Source organism: Microtus pennsylvanicus, chromosome 2 (assembly GCF_037038515.1).
Source record: "Microtus pennsylvanicus isolate mMicPen1 chromosome 2, mMicPen1.hap1, whole genome shotgun sequence".
Taxonomy (NCBI): domain Eukaryota; kingdom Metazoa; phylum Chordata; class Mammalia; order Rodentia; family Cricetidae; genus Microtus; species Microtus pennsylvanicus.
The window spans coordinates 31,651,604-31,657,603 of record NC_134580.1 but is presented as its reverse complement, the minus strand read 5'-3'; positions in this window follow the sequence as shown (position 1 = coordinate 31,657,603).

Here is a 6,000-nt window from a genome sequence, read left to right as displayed (position 1 = left end):
CGTTCCCACAGGTTGATCTACTTGTCCTCCTCTGTTTCTGCTGGACTGGAGCACAGTTCCTGTTCCCCCTGTAGCATCCTCCTCACCAAAATAAGCCTCCTGCTGTCTTAGTGGGGGTTACTATTGCTGTATGTAACACCATGACCAAACCAACTTGGAGAGGAAAGGTGTTACCTGGCTTACACTTCCATATTGTAGTCCATTACTGAAGGAAACCAGGACAGGAACTCACACAGGGCAGAAACCTGGAGGCAGGAGCTGATGCAGGAAAGATGCTTGCTCCTCCCAGCTTGCTCAGCTTACTTTATACTGAACCCACGGCCACTATGGGCCAGGTCTTCTCCCGCCAATCACTAGTTAAGAATTAATACCTATAGACTTGCCTAAAGCCCAACCAACCTTATGAAGGCATTTTCTCACTTGAGGACCCTCCTCTCTGGTGAGTCTGGCTTCTGTTAACTTGACATAAAACTAGCTAGCACACCTGTCTTTCAGCACCCCACCCCCCCCCCGCCATTCACATGCTCAGCAGCCAGAGCCCCATACAAATTCACTGCTACCTCCTACCACTGGGCTCGGATCACTCCCAGCACAGGCATGTGCTTCTTCGCCCACCAACTCCTAATTCCTGAGCAGCTCCCCTCCCAGTGAAGGTCCCCAGACCTCCACTCCACAAGTAGACAAGTCTGACCTCTTGAGGCTCCAGGACCACCTCGCGGCCATCCAAAGCAGACAGACACATGGGCCAGTCCTATACCCTTCGTTACCTGTACCTGTACTCAGTGATCTCTGCTTACCAGTTGCCACCACCTAGAGCCCTGAAGATATGTAGTTCTGCCCCCATGCCTTCAAGCCTTGTCCAAAGGCCAAGCAAGAAACGTCTTAGGGACAGAGAGTGTCTCCTGCTCTGAGCCTTCACTAGGCTCCAGGGTGGAGCTCAGGTCATGCCAGACCTGTGATGTGTAGTGAAAAACCCTCAGAGAGGACCTTTCTGATGAAGACCCCAGAACCAGGACACTCTGAGACCAGGCCACAGGATGCAATTAGCAAGAGGTTTATTGAGTAAACACAGGTACCTGCGGGCAGCAAGTCTTTCGGAGGACTTGCACGCCTGCAGACTGGGGGGAGATCTTTTTATAGGGAAGAGCAAAAAGCAAGTTTACAGAAGCAAAAGCGTGGTTATTGGTTGACCGGAATGAGGCGGGGGCATGAATGGTTTCCTCTCTCAGCATGGATGTTTGGCAATAGTCATCCTGTGCCTATCTTACAGCTAACCTGCTTTGTTGATATCCTATCTTATTGACATCTTGCCTTGCAGTCTTTCTATCTCTATCTCCTGCTCTCTCAGGCACATGGGATGTTCTTACGGGAGCAGGCTTGCTGCTGATCTGGAGAGTTTTTTTTAAAGCAAACAGGACGTTCCTCCGGGAGCATGCTAGCTGCGGGTTTTGAGGAGGAGGTCTGTAGGGTCTTTCATGTAGAGTGATCTCAAGAAGCTGAGAAAGTAGGAACCACTCAGCCCTCTCAGACTCCATCCCTGCATTAGAACACACTAGCTGTCGCCGTCATGGGGCAGGTCTGTCCCCCAGCCCCTCTGCTGCTCTACTCTCCTCCACCCCCATTCCCCAGCCTCCATCATTGGTAGAAGGTAAGACCTGAGTCACTATGCTGATTCCTAACTTCAAGCCAAAAGGATTATGCGCCAGCTAGAGAATGCTAGCTGCTCCATTGAGGTTTGCCAGGTCAACCCCAACAGGCTCCTGCAAGCCCCTTGCCGTCCCCTCCTTCATCCCGACTCTCTGGGCCTTGACCACATCCATGGTCACTACATCACTTAAGTCAGATCATCCATCTACCCAGAAGTCAGACGATGGCAGTGGGGTGGCTGGACTGCCAGGTCTTGGTGACATCTTAGGCCAGAAGTAGCCTCATGTTAGGGCCCTGCAGGGCTTCTGAGATGGAAGGGCTGCCTTTTCAGCCCTGCAGTATCCTGTGCTCCTGGGATGCTGAAGTGAGTCAAGGCTGGAGAAAACCTCTTGGTCTCAACAAGGGCATGGACCAAAGCAACCTGAGATAGGTAATCTTAGACCCGAACTGTGAGACTACGCACTGACTAGTGAAAAGGTCAGACTCTGGAGGACACAACTAAGCTTTTTAATGCTTCCGTGTTTGTGTGCACAGAACGGTCAACTGATTCAGCTAGACAAGGGTGATAATGAGGATGTTGTCCTCTCCTTCTGGTACCCTGGGGCCAGCAGTAAGCACACAACATCAACTCTCAGGACCACAGGACTGGGGCTCTTGTAGCCTTCTTCTAACAAGAGCTATATTCCCTGAGCAAGGCAACAGGAAGCACCCAAGTTTATTTATAGACTTTTTATTAGAAAACCAGTGAGTGATGTGTATAGTGCGTGTATATGGTGTGTGTGTTGCAGTGTATATATGTGTGTGTAATGTATGTAATGTATATTGTGTAATGTGTAGTATTGTGTATGTGTGTAGTGTGTATATATATGTGTGTGTGCAGTGTGTGTAGTATGTGTATATAGTGTATATGTAATGTGTGTATTGTGTAGTATGTGTACATGTGTGTATAGTGTATGTGTAATGTGTGTAGTATGTGTATATGTGAATATAGTGTATGTGTAATGTATGTATGTGTGTAGTGTGTGTATATGTGTGTAGTATGTATACATGTATATATGTGTGGTGTGTGTATATGTGTGTAGTATACTGTATATGTACATATTATGTACATGTGTGTATAGTATGTGTAATGTGTTTAGTGTGTGTAGTATGTGTATAGGATGTGTATGTGTGTATACTGTGTATGTAGTATGTGTTTAGTATGTGTATTTGTGTGTGTAGTGTATATGTATGTAATATGTGCAATGTGTGTGCAGTGTGTATATGTATGTATATGTGTATATAGTGTGTGTGTGGCGTATGTGTTTATATGTACAGGGTCTGTGGTTAGTCCTTTCCTTGCACACTCCCCACCTTATCTATGAGACAGGGCCTCTCTCTGACCCTGGCACTCACTGATTGGCTAGCCTGCATTGGGGTTACAGCTGCCCCTGGCTATGGCCCACCTTTTATGTGGGTCCCTGTGCTCGCCCAGCAGGTCCTCTACCCACTCAGCTCCCCAGGAAGAAATATTGAAAGAAGTGCAGGTCTCTGAGACCGACAGATTAAGGAAAAGCCAGAAAGTGAGCGACCTAAGTGACAAGGAGGGTCTGCCTATTTTTCCTGCGAAGCACAGACCGAGCTAGCCGCTGCATCAGAGAACTCAGACCTCTGCAAGTAACTGTTTCAATAGTGCATGTTCTCCCCAAACACAGTTTCCAGCGAAAGCGTGGGTTGCAGATCTTCTAAAGTAACCATAAGCCCCTGCTAATCCCTGCTCATTTCTCCTTGTTCACGAGCCAAGGAAACTCCAGTGTGCCCCATCATTCCATTAGTGCTAACGGCAAAGACGGTGAAAGGGGAGAAGCCAGGGAAGAGAGGGGCAGGGGCATCACAGAGGTGCACGTGTTCAACATGATGTCATCCCAAAGCCAGGGAAGAGAGGGGCAAGGTCAGCACAGAGGTGCACATGTTCAACATGATGTCATCCCAAAGCCAGGGAAGAGAGGGGCAAGGTCAGCACAGAGGTGCACGTGTTCAACATGATGTCATCCCAAAGCCAGGGAAGAGAGGGGCAGGGGCATCACAGAGGTGCACGTGTTCAACATGATGTCATCCCAAAGCCAGGGAAGAGAGGGGCAAGGTCAGCACAGAGGTGCACATGTTCAACATGATGTCATCCCAAAGCCAGGGAAGAGAGGGGCAAGGTCAGCACAGAGGTGCACATGTTCAACATGATGTCATCCCAAAGCCCAAACTGGTGAGTGTGTCCTCTGCTCCAGCACTGTCACCGGTGACCTTGCTACTACCACCACCATCACCACTGCCTCTGCCAACATAGCCATGACCACCAGCACCGTAGCTGCACACCATGGTCACTGTCTCCAGAACTATGGCTACTGGTACCGTCACTAACCCACCACCACCATCAACACAACCACCACCATCACCATGGCTACTGACACCATCAACACATACACAACTGTTACCATGGCCATTATGGTGCTTTGAATGAGAATGGCCCTCATGGCTCATATATCGGAATGTTTGGTTCCAGTTGGTGGAATGTTTAGGAAGGATTAGGAGGAGAGGCCCTATTAGAAGATATGTGCAACTGAGGGTGGCTTTGAGCTTTTAGATGACCACATCAAGCCTGTCTCTCTCTGTCCCTCTCCCTCTTCCTCTCCTTCTATACCTCCCTCCCCCCTTTCTCTCTCTATCTCTCTCTCCCTCTCCCCTTCTCTGCTGTTTGTGGATCGGGTGTAAGCTCTCACCTATGGCCCCAACACCATGACTGTCTACCTGCCATACCCCTAGTCAAACATTTTTTTGGATAAGTTGCCTTGGCCATGGTGCCTCTTCCAGCAATAGGAATGTAACCACACCAACCACCATTACCACCATTGTTACCACTGCCTCATCACCCCCATCTCTACTACACCATCACCATGGCTACCAACATTATCACCTCCATCTCTTCTACCCATCATTATGACTACCACCACCATCATAATCACATCACCAAAACCACCATCACCATAACTGCCACCAGCCACCGCCATTACCATAACTACCACCAGGCATCACCATAACAATAACTGCCACCAGGCATCACGATCACCATAACTACCACCAGGCATCACCACCATCATAACTACCACCAGGCATCACCATCACCATAACGGCCACCAGGCATCACGATCACCATAACTACCACCAGGTACCACCATCATCATAACTACCACCAGGCATCACCATCACCATAACTACTGCCAGTCACCACCATCACCATAACTACCACCAGCCACCACCATCATCATAACTATCACCAGCCACCACCATCACCATAACTACCACCAGGCATCACCACCATGATAACTGCCACCAGGTACCACCATCACCATAACTGTCACCAGCCACCACCATCACCATAACTACCACCAGGCATCACCACCATCATAACTACCACCAGGCATCACCATCACCATAACTGCCACCAGGTACCACCATCACCATAACTACCACCAGGCATCACCACCATCATAACTACCACCAGGCATCACCATCACCATAACTGTCACCAGCCACCACCATCACCATAACTACCACCAGGCATCACCACCATCATAACTACCACCAGGCATTACCATCACCATAACTGCCACCAGGTATCACCACCATCATAACTACCACCAGGTACCACCATCACCATAACTACCACCAGCCACCACCATCACCATAACTACCACCAGGCATCACCATCACCATAACTACCACCAGGCATCACCACCATCATAACTACCACGAGGCATCACCATCACCATAACTACCACGAGGCATCACCATCACCATAACTACCACCAGGCATCACCATCACCATAACTACCACCAGGCATCACCATCACCATAACTGTCACCAGCCACCACCATCACCATAACTACCACCAGGCATCACCACCATCATAACTACCACCAGCCACCACCATCATCATAACTACCACCAGCCACCACCATCATCATAACTATCACGAGCCACCACCATCACCATAACTATTACCAGGTACCACCGTCACCATAGCTACCACCAGTCACCACCATCACCATAACTACCACCAGTCACTACCATCACTATCACGAGCCACCACCATCACCATAACTATTACCAGGTACCACCATCACCATAGCTACCACCAGTCACCACCATCACCATAACTACCACCAGTCACCACCATCACCATAACTATCATGAGCCACCACCATCACCATAACTATTACCAAGTACCACCATCACCATAGCTACCGCCAGTCACCATCATCACCATAACCACTGCCAGTCACCACCATTACCATAGCTACCACCAGTCACCACCATCA